The sequence below is a fragment of the Leopardus geoffroyi genome, chromosome B4 (assembly GCF_018350155.1).
Source record: "Leopardus geoffroyi isolate Oge1 chromosome B4, O.geoffroyi_Oge1_pat1.0, whole genome shotgun sequence".
NCBI classification, from domain to species: domain Eukaryota; kingdom Metazoa; phylum Chordata; class Mammalia; order Carnivora; family Felidae; genus Leopardus; species Leopardus geoffroyi.
This window is the reverse complement of record NC_059341.1, coordinates 93,012,626-93,026,645: the sequence shown is the minus strand read 5'-3', so window position 1 is coordinate 93,026,645 and position 14,020 is coordinate 93,012,626. Positions and strand designations below refer to the sequence as shown.

The 14,020-nt window shown below is 41.7% G+C and overlaps 1 long non-coding RNA gene and 1 pseudogene across 2 annotated transcripts in view; one reads left to right on the top strand and one right to left on the bottom strand.

Annotated features, from left to right (window-relative positions):
• LOC123591443 overlaps positions 1-14,020 on the top strand; it is a 207,057-nt gene that overhangs the window by 147,942 nt on the left and 45,095 nt on the right. The window lies entirely within an intron of this gene.
• On the bottom strand, positions 3,744-4,322 carry LOC123591441 (annotated as a pseudogene).

Below are 14,020 nucleotides of genomic sequence, written 5' to 3'. Positions count from 1 at the left end.
CCTCCTCCATGTTTTACATATATGATGTCCTATTTTACATCTTATTCGTGTATCCCATAACTAATTATTGTAGCTCTCACTGATTTTACTACTTTTGTTTTTTAATCTTCTTGATAGCTTTCAAAATGACTGATTATTACCTTTACTGTACGTTTGCTTCCACCAATTAAGTTTTTTCCTTCCATCGTTTTTTTAATGTTTATTTTTGAGAGACAGAGACAGAGTGTGAGTGGGGAAGGGGCAGACAGGGAGGCACAGAATCTGAAGCAGGCTCCAGGCTGTAAGCTGTCAGCACAGAGCCCGATGTGGGACTCGAACTCATGAACCATGAGATCATGACCTGAGCTGAAGGTGGATGCTTAACCGACTGAGCCACCCAGACTCCCACCTTTCATAATTTTTTTTATACTTATGGCTTTTTCTCTTCACTGAACAAAATTTCTTTAACATTTCTTGTCAGGGCAGTTTAATGAACTCCTTTAACTTTTGTTTGGGAAACTTTTTATCTGTCCTTCAATTCTGACTGACAACCTTGCTATGTAACATATTTTAGTTTGTAGGTTTTTTCCTTTCAGCACTTAGAATACATCATGCTGGGACACCAGGGTGGCTTGGGCATTTGAGTGTCCAACTTTTGATCGTGGTCCAGGTCATAATCTCACGGTTCGTGGGCTTGAGCTCCACGTCAGGCTCTGCCTTGATAGTGTGGATCCTGCTTGGGCTTCTCTGTCTCCCTCTCTCTCTGCCTGTCTTTCTCTTTCTCTCTCAAAATAAATAAACTTTAAAAAAAGAATATATTGTGCGACTCACTTCTGGCCTGCAAAGTTCTTTTTCTTTTTTGTCACATTAACACATAACTTTAAGACTGCGTACATTACAACAGTGCATTGGTGATACAGGTTGTAAAATGTTTTCCACTCCTTTGGGTTTCACATATGATGATTTTTCACTAGTCACTACAGGTAGATTGATCAAGCTTTATTTCTATGGAGATTTTTTTAGCTTTTTTTTCTTTTAAACTTTTTTTTTTTTTAATTTTTTTTTTCAACGTTTATTTATTTTTGGGACAGAGAGAGAGCATGAACGGGCGAGGGGCAGAGAGAGAGGGAGACACAGAATCGGAAACAGGCTCCAGGCTCTGAGCCATCAGCCCAGAGCCCGACGCGGGGCTCGAACTCACGGACCGCGAGATCGTGACCTGGCTGAAGTCGGACGCTTAACCGACTGCGCCACCCAGGTGCCCCTTAAACTTTTTTTTAAATGTTTTTATTTATTTTTGAGACAGAGAGAGACAGAGAATGAGCAGGGGAGGGGAAGAGAGAGGTAGACACAGAATCTGAAGCGGCCTCCAGGCTCTGAGCTGTCAGCACAGAGCCCGACATGGGGCTCGAACTCATGGCATGTGAGATCATGACCTGAGCTGAAGTCAGACACTCAACCGAGCCACCCAGGCACCCCACTTTTTTAATTAATCCAAGTTAGTTAATGTATAGTGTAATAATGATCTCAGGAATAGAATTTAGTGATTCATCACTTACATATAACACCCAGTGCTCATCCCAGCAAGTGCCCCCTTAATGCCCATCACCCATTTAGCCCATCCCCATACCCAACATCCCTCCAGCAAGTCTGAGTTTGTTCTCTGTATTTAAGAGTCTTTTATGGTTTGTCTCCCTCTCTGTTTTTATCTTATTTTTGCTTCCCTTCCCCTATGTTCATCTATTTTGTTTCTTATTATTTCACTCATATGTGGAATTTATCATATTTGTCTTTCTTTGACTTCTTTTGCTTAACATAATACACTCTTGTTCCATCTCCATTGTTGCAAATGGCAAGATTTCATTCTTTTTGATCGCCAAGTAATCCGTTTAGTGTGTGTGTGTGTGTGTGTGTGTGTGTGTGTGTGTAGACACACACCACATCTTTATTCATTGTCAATCGACATTTGGTCTCTTTCCATGCTTTGGCTATTGTCAATAGTGCTGCTATAAACACTGGGGTGCATGTGCCCCTTCGAATCCACATTTTCGTATCCTTTGGATAATTCCTAGCTGTGCAATTACTGGGTTGTAGGGTAGTTCTATTTTTAATTTTTTGAGGAAACGCCGTACTGTTTTTCAGAGCGGTTGCACCAGTTTGCATTCCCACCAGCAGTGCAAAAGGGTTCCTCTTTCTCTGCCTCCTCACCAACATCTGTTGTTTCCTGAGTTGTTAATTTTAGCCATTCTGACAGGTGTGAGGTTGTATCTCCTTGTGGTTTTGACTTGTATTTCCCTAATGATGAGTGATATTGAGCATCTTTTCATATGTGTCTTAACCATCTGGATGTCTTCTTTGTAAAAGTGTCTATTCATGTCTTTTGCCCATTTTTTCACTGGATTATTTGTTTTTTTGATGTTGAGTTTGGTAAGTTATTTATAGATTTTGGATACTAACCCTTTATCTGTCATTTGCAAACATCTCCCATTCCATCAGTTGCCTTTTAGTTTTGTTGACTCCTTTGCTTTTTATCTTGAGGAGGTCCCAATAATTCATTTTTGCTTTTGTTTCCCCTGCCTCTGGAGACCTGTCAGGTAAGAAGTTGCTACAGCTGAAGTCCAAGAGGTTGTTGCCTGTTTTGTCCTCTAGGATTTTGATTGCTTCCTGTCTTATGTTTAGGCCTTTTATTCATTTTGAGTTTATTTTTGTGTATGGTGTAAGAAAGTGGTCCAAGTTCATTCTTCTGCATGTTGCTGTCCAGTTTTCCCAACACCATTTCTGAAGAGACTGTCTTTATTCCACTGGATATTCTTTTCTGCTTTGTCAAAGGTTAGTTGGCCATACATTTGTGGCTCCATTTATGGGTTCTCTAGTCTATTTCATCGATCTATATGTCTTTTTTGTGTGTGCCAATACCATACTGTCTTGATGATTACAGCTTTGTAATACAGCTTAGAGTCTGGAAATATGATGCCTCCAGCTTTGGTTTTCTTTTTCAATATTACTTTGCTATTCAGGGTCTTTTCTGTTTCCATACAAATTTTAGGATTGTTTGAGCTCTGTGAAGAATGCTGGTGTTATTTTGATAGGGATTGCGTTGAACATGTAGATTGCTTTGGGTAGTATCGACATTTTAACAATATTTGTTCTTCCAGTCCATTAGCATGGAATGTTTTTCCATTTTTTTGTGTGTGTCTTCTTCATTTCTTTCATAAGTTTTCTATAGTTTTCAGCATATAGATCTTTTACCTCTTTGGTAAGGTTTATTCCTAGGTATTTTATGGTTTTCAGTGTCAGTGGAAATGGGATCGATTCCTTGATTTCTCTTTCTGCTCTGCTGCCTCATTATTGGTGTAGAGAAATGCAAACAATTTCTGTACGTTGATTTTATATTCTGCGACTTTGTTGAATTCATGGATCAGTTCTAGCAGTTTTTTAGTGGATTTTGGTGGAGTCTCCCGGGTTTTCCATGTGCATTCAACTATATATGAATCAGAATAGATTAATACTCCCTTTTTATCATTACACTTATCTAAAAAATTGCCAGGAGACCACAAGGCAGGATTTGCTTTAAGACCAACACACAGAGTTAGTTGGTGACTAATGGTGCTGGGACTTGCTGGGCCAGGCCATAGTAGCATTTAGCTAAAATGTCAAAACCATCAAGAAGAAAGTCCAGGTTTGAGGCAGTAGGTCTGCAGCACCTGCTGTGAAACATCCTTGATGTGACTGCATAGCTCCATCCTTGAACATTTGCAGGGTGATCACCACTGAGGGAGCACTTAGCTGTAGGTGGGCATTCCTGGAGACCAATATTTAAGCACAGTGACTGGGTGGGGGCAATAGGAGTTGGGGAGTGGGCGGTCAGCAGGATACCTGCTGACATGGCCATAGTGGTTCCAGCCACCATGCCTATAGTAACACTGCTGCCCCTAAGTGGAGAGATGGGAACAGGGTACACTGTCACTAACATGTCATTGGGCTGTACCACCATGGTGTGATGGATGATGTGAGGGGGTCCTGCATACAGTGGCTGTGTGTGGTACATGGCCTTGCTGTACACAGGGACTCTGCTGGGGATAAGCGCTTCCACATGGGGTGGTCTGGTAGGGGTTGGGAGAGCAGGAATATGGTGGCACTGTCATGCTGGTGGGGGAACAGGATGCTTTGTAAGGGGTGTTAGGAATGTAACCTGTTTGGAAGGTAGGATTCACTCCAGGGTACATGTTGAGAGTAGGCAGGAGCTGTGCCTCCATAGCCCATGGGAAAATCAGCTGGATAATAATTGTTTTGACATTTGCATAGGGAACCCCAAAAGAACCAAGACTATAAATGGGATTCATGATTTCAAGAACAGACCATATTGGAGGCAGCCTGGGCTTCGATGACCAATGCACACCAGCCCAGGGCAGGCTCAGGGAGGGGCCAGCACACTGGAGGCCCTCTCCAATGGTGGGCTGAGCCAGGAGGCCCCCATCTCTGCCACTGCCTCTCTGGCTAGTGCTTGCAGTCACTCTGGTCTGCCTAGTCTGCTTCTCCTCTCCTGGCCTGCAAAGTTTCTACTGAAAAATCCTCTGACGGCCTTACAGTGTTACCCTTGTATGTAACAGTTTGCTTTTCTCTTGTTGCTTTTAAGTTTCTCTTTATCTTTAATTTTTGCCATTTTAATTATTATGAGTATTGGTGTGGACATCCTTGCATTCATCTTATTTGGGGCGCTCTGTATATGCTGAAACTGGATGTTTGTCTCCTTCTCAAGTTAAGGAGGTGGTCAGATTGTATTGTTTCATATAAGTTTTTTACCCTTTTACCTCTCTTCTTCTTTAGGAATCCTTATAATGTGGGTGCTTCATGTTGTCACAGAGATACCTTAACCTAGCCTAATCTTGTTTTTATATTCTTTTTCTTTTTGCAGATCAGGTTGGTTTTCTTTCCACTATTTCATAGTGCTGATCCATCTTTCTGCATTCTTTAATATGCTATTGATTCCCTCCAGCTTGTTTTAATTTCAGTTCTTGTGTTCATCAACTATGGCTGGTTCATTTTTATATTTTTGACCTTCTGCTGAAGGTCCTGCTGAAGTCCTCACTAATTTCACTCACTCTTCTCTTATTTCAGTGGATATCTTTAAGTCCGTTACTTTGAACTCTTTATCAAGTATGTTGCTTGCCTCCATTTTGTTTAGCTCTTCTACTGGGAATTTGTCGTGTTCCTTCGTTTGGATATTATTCCTCTGTCTCCTCCTTTTGTCTGAATCCTGTTTGTTACTATACCTTGTGTAGGACAGCTATGTCCCCTGGCCTCATAAGTAATGGGCTTATATAAAAGGTCTCTTGTGGTGACTAGAAGCATAATCCCCCCTGGTCACCAGAACTAAACATTCAAAAAATATCCCCTGTGTGGGTTGCATGAGCCCTCTTGTTGTGGATGAGCCACAACTACTCTGGGAGCACTGATGGACAGGGTTTACCCTGGAGCAGCTAAATAAGAAACCCAGATATAGCTACAGCAGGCATGCTGGTGGATGTGGCTTGCTGCCCCCATGTCCCTGGGGTGGGAGTTGACCTAACTGTGTGCCTAACTTGCTGTTGACAGCAAGGACTGCCTGCCAAGTATGGCAGGGCAGTAGTCACTCCGAGGGAACACCAGAGAAGCTACTTGCTAGTGTGGTAGAGAGGGAGTCACATGGGAGGACCACCTGCCAGTGTGAGTGGATTCGGTCCACAGGGAAATACCTAGGTGGGCCAAGCAGTGCTAGCAATGTAGATAGATCGTGTCAGTACTAGTTCCAGTAAGCAGCCATCTGGCTAGTCAAACAAGAAGGAAAGAAAATGGTACATCCATTCCCAGAGTTATCCTTGAAAATTCCTGCCTCTGTAGCACATATACTAAATTAGTCAGTGAATCACCTTCACATACACTGCAGCTGTTTTTCAAACTGTTGCTTCATCCTAGGTCTCAGGACAAGTGATATAGAGTGCTGGCCCTTTAACAGCAGAGACTTGGTTTAACCCTGTAGCTCCCCCAGAGTTATGCACTACTGATTTTTCAAGGGCCGACGTTATAGGGAATTGCCACCACAGTCTACTTCCTCAAGGCCAGGCAGGTCCAGTTTGAGTATTAATCCTATTCCTTCTCAGGGAATGTCTGTGATATCCTTCTCATGTGAGGTTGCTGTTGGACTGCAGAATTTTATTCTATACTGCATTTCATAGCAACTACATTCTAAATGAAAACTTTATGCCATTAGTTGTATAAGATCTCTGATTCTGAAGTAATTTTCAGAGTAAGTTGCATTACATGATGTTCTTGCGTAAGTTTGTCCTTGGGTGGAGGTGAGGTCAAGATCCTCCTACTCTACCATCATTTTCTCTATCAATATTTCTAGGATTTTTATGGTTCCAAGACTTAACATTAAAGTCTTTAATCCATTTTCAGTTTAGTTTTGTTTATGGTATACAAAGGGAGCCCAGTTCCACTCTTTTGCATGTGGCTGTCCAGTTTAGCCAACACCATGTGTTGAAGATACTGTCTTTCCTCCATTGTGTATTCTTGCCTCCTGTGCCATAGATTAATTGGTCATATCATTGTGGGTGTATCTGGGCTTTCTGTTCTATTGAACATTGGTCTATTTTTGTGCCAACATCATACTGTTTTGATCAGCGTAGATGTGTAGTATAGTTTGAGTTCTGGGACTGGGATTCCTTCTTTGTCAGCATCGCTGTGGCTATTCAGAGTCCCCCCACCACAATTCACATTTCAGGGTTTTTCTCTTTGTGTGAAAAATGCCATGGATAGGGGTTGCATGCAATCTGTGTATGACTTAGGGTAGTGGGGACATTTTAAAAACACTAACTCTTCCAATCCACTAGCAAGGAGTATCTTTCCATTGGCTTATTGTCTTCACTTTCATTCACGTGTTGTGGTTTTCCGTAATCAGGTCTTTCACCTCCTGAAACAGATTCATTCTGAAATGTTTTATTCTTTCTGATGCACTTGTAAGTGGGATTCTTTTCTTTATTTCTCACTCTGTTGGTTAATGGACGGTGTGTAGAAATGAAACAGAATTTTTGTATATGGAATTTGCATCCTGCAACTTTACTGAATTTGTTTCCTAGTTCTGTGTTTTGGCAGAATCTTTAGGGTACTCCGTGTGTAGTGTAATGCCTCCTGCAAATAGTGACAGTTTACTTATCCCTTTCTGATTTGGAGGAGTTTTCCTCCTTTTCCCGGCTTAAATGCTGTGGCCAGGACTTCCACCATTATGTTGACTAAACATGACAAGAGTGTGGGCATCCTGGTCATGTTCCTTCTCTTACAGGAAAAACACTCCATTTGCACTTTGAGTATGATGTCATCTCTGGCATTGCCATGTACAGCCTATAGTATGTTCCCTCTCAACCCATTTGGTTGAGAGATTTGGCCATCACCAGATATGAAGGTTACTTTCAAATGCTTTTTCTGAATCTCCTGAGAGGGGCATCTGATTTTTGTCCTTCATTTTATTTGTGTATCACACGTGCAAATTTATGGATGTTGAACCATCAGTGTCTCACAGGAAGAAATCCCCATGGATCATGGTGTATGACTACTGTAATGTATTGTTGAATTTGCTTTGCCAGTATTTTGTTGACAATTTGTTACAGCTCTGTTCATCAGGGATATTGGCCTCTATTTTTCTTTCTGTGGGTGCCCTGGTTTTGCTATTAGGTTGATGCTGGCTTCATTAGGTGAGTTTGGAAGTGTCCTCACCTCTTCTGTTTGGGGAAGAGTGTGAGAAGGATTGGTATTTGTTTTCTTTGAATGCTTTGTAGAATCGACTGGTGAAGCTGTGTGGTCCCGGATTCTTATTGGGAGGCTTCTGATTACTGATGCAAGCTGGTACTGGTACTTGGTCCAATCAAATTTTCTATTTCTTGAGGGTTCAGTCTTAGGAGGTTATAGGTTTCCAGGAATTTATCCATTTCCATGGTGTCCCCTGTTTTCTGAAAATACTTGCTCATTGGCGTCTCTTATGATCCTTTGCATTTCTGTGGTATCAATCGGAATGTCTCCCCTTTCATTTGTGATTTTATTTGAGGCCCCCCCCTTTTTTTTTCTTGGTGGGTGTGGCTAAAGACTGTCAATTTTGTTTGTTTTCAAAGAACCAGTTCTTAGTTTCATTGATTTTTTTTTTTTTTCTAATGCCTTGTTAGACTCCATTTGATTTATTTCCATGGGGATCTTTGTTATTCTGTTCCTTTGCCTGACATTGGGATTCATTTTTGATCTTCTCTCTCAAGTTCTCTGAGGTGTAAACTTTGGTTGTTTGAGATTTTCCTGATTTCTTGAGGTAGGCATGTATTGCTATGAACTTCCCTCCTAGAACTGCTTTATCTGCATCCCATTAGTTTTGGTATGATGCCAATCTGTTCTCACCTGTCTCAGGGTTTGTTTTGCTTTGTTTAGTTTTTCCTCCTAATTTTTTCCTTGACTCACAGGTCGCTCAGGAACATGGGGTTTAATCTCTACATAGTTGTGAATTTCCCAGTTTCCTTCTCATACTTGAGTGTCCTGAGATCACGCTTCATAGCATTTCAATCTTCTTAAATGTATCAAGGCTTGTGTTGTGGGCCAACATAGGATCTGTCTTGGAGAATGTTCTTTGTGCTCATGAGCAAATGTATGCTGTGCTGCTTTGGGATGGGTATTGTATATATACCCACAAAGTCCATCTGGCCTAATGTGTCACTGAAGGCTAATAGGTTTCCCTATTGACTTTCTGATGGACGACCTATTCCTTGATGTGAGTGAGGTACTAGAGTCCCCTGCTGTCACTTTCTGTTTCTCCCTTTAAGCCTTTTAATGTTGGCTTGACATATTTAGGTGCCCCTTTGGGTGCACAAATACTTATAAATGTTGTCATGTCTTCCCGTTGGAATGACCCCTTTACTATTATATAATGTGCTTCGTTGTCTCTTGTAACAGCCTTCCCATTTAAGTCTGTTTTGTCTGACAGAAGCATAGCTCCTTCAGGTTTCTCTTGGTTTCCATTTGCATGGAACATATTTCTGTATCCATTCATGTTTGATCTGTGTGTGTCCTTACATCTTAGATGAATCTGTTTTAGGCCACAGACAGATGGGTCTGGTTTTGCCAATCATTCAGCCATTCTGTCTTTTAGTTGGAGCATTTAATCCATTTACATTTAATGTAATTATTGAAAGGCATGTGCTTACTGCCATTTTGTTACTGACTATTTTCTGGCTGTTTTCATAGTGTCTCTCTATTCCTTTCTTTCTCCCTTGCTCTGTTCCTTTGTGGTTTGATGATTTTCTTTAGTACTGTGCTGATACAGTGGATCCTTAACAACAGGTTTGAACTGCGTGGGTCCACTTAGACTTGGATTTTTCTCCTGATGATTTTTTTAAATTGAAGTACAATTAACAGTGTTATATTAGTTTCAGGTTTATAATATGATGGAACAGTCCTACACATTTTCTGTGCTCAAGATTAGTGTACTCTTAATCCTTTTCATCATTTCACCTGTCCCCCTCCCACCTTCATCTGGCAACGATTAATATTTCTCTGTATTTAAGACTGTGTTTTTTGTGCTTGTCTCTTTTTTCTTTGTGTGTTCCTCTGTTTTGGGTCTTAAGTGCCACGTTTGAGTGAAATCATACAGTATTTGTCTTTCTCTACTGACTTATTTCACTTAGCCTTACACCCTCTAGGTTCATCCATGTTGCTGCAAATGGCAAGATTTCATTCCTTTTTGTGGCTGTGTACTATCTATTAGGCAGACACCACATCTTCTGTATCCATTCACCTGTGGTTGGACATGTGGGTTGCTGCTATTCCTGGGCTATTGTAAATGATGCTGCAAGAAACATATGGGTGCATGTACCTCTTGGTGTTAGTGTTTTTCATCTCCTTTGGGTCAATACACAGGAGTCAAATTACTGGAGCCTACAGTAATTCTATTAGGTTTCTGAGGAAGCTCCATAGTGTTTTCCACAGCGGTTCCACTACATGGCCTTGACACCCACAATGCATGAGGGTTCCTTTTTCTTCATATCCTGCCCCACACGTGTGTTATTCCCTGTGCTTTTTAAGCTTAGTGATTCTGACAGTGTAAAGTGATAGGTCATTGTGGTTTTAACTGGCAGTTCCCTGATGATTGGTGGCATTGGGCATCTTTTCATGTGTCAGCCCTCTGTATGTCTTCTTTGGAAAAATATCTATTCAGGCCCTCTGCCCATTTTTGTTTTCAGTTGAAGTATTTGGGTGTTTGGTGTTGAGCTGTATGCTTTCTTTATATATTTTGAATTTTAACCTCCCTGCTCTTCAGAATCAGGTGACAAGTGGTGTATTCTAGCCTTGGCCGTAAAAATCAGGACATCAGTTTTGTGCATTCGCTCCCTCAGGATAGACTGTGTCGATAGTGGCAGAAGCAGATTGCGAAGATGGCACCTCCTAAGACAAAGGAAAAAAAGAAAAGCTGACTCTTACTATTTCCCTTGTTCCCAGAGAGTATCCCAATGTCTCCCTGCCCCTACTGATTATACATTAAGATTATCCAATGAATCTTGGGGTGCCTGAGTGGCTCAGTCATCTAAATGCCTGACTTTGGCTCAGGTCATGATCTCACGGTTCTTGAGTTCAAGTCCCACGTGGGGCTCTCTGCTGATAGTAGAGAGCCTGCTTGAGATTCTCCATCTCCTTCTCTCTCTGCCCCTCCCCCACATTCTCTCTCAAAAATAAATAAAATAAAACATTTTTTAAAATTAGCCAATAAATCTCTTCCCCATAATAATGTCTGGGACCCTTCAAACGGCTGCTTTTGTGCTGATCTTTGGGATGAGTAATTAACGCATTAGCCCTTTAAGAGACTTCTGTCTCCTTTGGGTCTCACCAGCATGTATGCTGTTGGTTTGTTTGTTCTTAACATCTATTTAGTTTTGAGAGACAGAGACAGAGCACAAGTGGGGGAGGGGCAGAGAGTGAAGGAGGCACAGAATCTGAAAAAGGCTCCAGGCTCTGAGCTGTCAGCACAGAGCCCAACTGGGGGCTGGGACTCACAAACCGTGAGATCGTGACCTGAGCCAAAGTTGGGTGCTTAACCAACTGAGCCACCCAGGAGCCCGCTGCTGTTGGTTTTTAAAGCTAGATATTTTGAGGGGTCATCTTGTGCAGGTGATACAAATTTGGGTGCCTGATGTGGGGTACAAATCCTTCACTCTTGGGGAGATGTTCCTCATTTGTGATTTCCCTCTCAATTGTAGATTGCTGCACCAGGGATGGTCTTTGTGGTGAGACCATGTCTCAGCCTCTTCTACCCACCCCCTGATGTGGTCCCCTTTCTTGTTTGCCAATGTGAATGAGCTGCTCAGCTAGCTTTCAGATCTTTTTCGGAGCAAATTTTTCCACGTGTACTTGTAGATTCAATGTGTCTATGGGAGGAGTTGGGTTTAGGATCTTCCTCCATTGCCATCTGGAACCACCCTCTTCTCTCTCTCTCTTTTTGAAGTTATTTATTTTGAGAGAGAGAGAGAGAGCAAGAGAGCACAAATAGGGGAGGGGCAGAGAGAGAGAAGGGGAGAGAATCCAAGCCTGCTCTGCACCACCAACACAGAGCCTGATGCGGGGCTCCATCTCGCAACCATGAGATCATAACCTGAGCCGAAATCAAGTCACACTCTTAACTGACTGAGCTACCCAGGTGCCCCTCTCTTTTCTAATTAATAACATTCATTACCATTTCTTTCATTTTTTTTTAAGCCTCCAGGAAAACGCTATATTATGCTGATGGCCTAGCACCTTACACTAAATCAAATTGTTTTAATGTTTCACCATTCAGGATACTATTTATTATCATTTCTGGTAACTACTCTATAATTTTATTATTTTGGTTTTCTAGTATAATGACTTATGTTTTTATGGCTTCAAATATTAAGCCACACTAGCAGCTTCAAAATTTGGTGTAAAATGTTCCCCCTCAAAGTATATCCCTTCCTCCCCATTTGGAAAAATCCAACTAGTCAGCAATGGGAGTAATATAAGGAAAATCTGTAAGTGGACTATTAAGCTCCCATAGTCATTCATGTATGAATAAATGTATTTCTCAAAATATATTTGAGTGCTAAATTATGTGCCATCCTCTGTGGTGTGGGTATGTGTGTGTTAACCTTCTTAACAATCTTTTGAGGCTGGTACACCTGATTCTATTTTACTGATGAAGAAACAGACCTGAGGACATTAATAATTTGGCCAAAGTCCCACAATTAAGATAGAATCAGGTTTGAACTCAGGATCACAGCCTGAGCTTTCACCACCTATGTCATAAGGTTTCCCATTAATCCATTAGAAAGAACAAGAAATAACAGAAGCTTCAAGATGGCAGACGTATGTCACATACTATTTATTCAGTTTCAAAATTCTACTGAAATGATAGCAAACATTTGTAAAATATAAATCCAAACAATATAGAGAGCAAAAGGGAACGTCCAAGTATTTCAGATATTCTGGCAAATTTCTAGAAGACAGAAAGCAGGGTGGGCAATGGAATAAAGGAAGTCACAAACCAGACAAAACAGGAATCCTTTTAGGCCAGCCAAGTCCCAGAGAGGACTCCAAACTGTGAGACATTAGGTACAGAGGAGGCCCGGGTTGCTGGTAGTATTAGGTTATACATAAAGGACTGTCTGAGAACAGTTGATTCAGTCAACTCTTCCCTTTGTCCTCCCCTACTCAGCGATCATAGGCAATGGCATGAGGAATAGCAGTGTCAGCACAACGGTAACAGAGGTGCTTTAAAAAAAAAAAAAAAATTGGACTATACTACATGTGTGGAAATGTGACAGGCTCCAAACATGGGAGTCGGCCCCTAGATTATGCCCTCTTTGTCACTTAGCGGCAAGGAAAACTCCCCAGACTCCTTGTCTCAGCCTACAAGACAGTATCCAGTCATATTAAAGGGAAGAGAAAACAATATATTCTAGTCAAAGGCATCTTTTAAACTTGAGCAAAGATACGAAGGTAAAGAACAGTGTGGTGGCTCAGGAAAACAGTTCTTTCTTGCCAGAGGATAAAGGTCAGTCCTTGGTGTGACAGATGCTAAGGCTAGCGGGACAGACAGTAAGTAACCACATCTGGAGATTGTACTTGCCCTATGGGCAGAAGGGAACCACTGAGGGATGTACTGCAAGGATATGAAATGGTCAAGACCGTTGTTTTGGCAATTGTGTAGAGAAAGGAGTTGGGAATGCATGCTCTCTGGGTATTTTAATACGGTAGTTCCCAAAGTGTGGTCTGGAGAGGCAGAATCCGGGCCAGGTAACTTATGAGAAACGCAAATTGTTGGGCCCCACACCAGCCTACTGGACCTGAACCTCTGAAGGTAGGGCCCAGCGATCTGTCTTAACAAGCCTTCCAGGTGATTGTGATGCATACTCACTTGAAACCACTCTTCTAAGAAAGACCTCTTACCTTGAAGCATTTCATCTTTCCTACAAACCTTTTCTGCCTCGCCCAGGTAGAGTGGATCATATTCTCCATTGTCATCCTCTCAGTCCCCTATCCCTCCTTATATAGTAGAATTTTTTGGTGCTTCTGTAGGTCTGTTCTGTCGTGGCAATGAGCCCACTTCTTCGTATCAGGTACTGACTCTCACCCGCCTTTGCAGGCCAGCAGGACCTAGCAAACCACTTAATAAATTAGCTTGCTGAATGCATGAACACAAAAAATACCTATTAGGAGGCATTTGCAGTAGTCCAATCGAGCTAAGGAGAAAGTGAGGTCTTGAGCCAAGAGGAGTTGGGATGGACCTAAGAAGTGTTCAGGAAATCAAATGGGCAGATGCTAATAAGAGCTAACAATTACATAGCACTTACTTTGTACCAAGCGGTCTTATGGGCTTTACAAGTATTTCTACTCACCCTCACGATAACCCAATGAGGTAGCTACTATTTTTATCCCCATGCTATAAATGAGGAAACTGAGGCTAAGAAATTTACCCAAGTCGAGCAGCTAATATTCAGCCGACATTCAAACCCAGGCAATG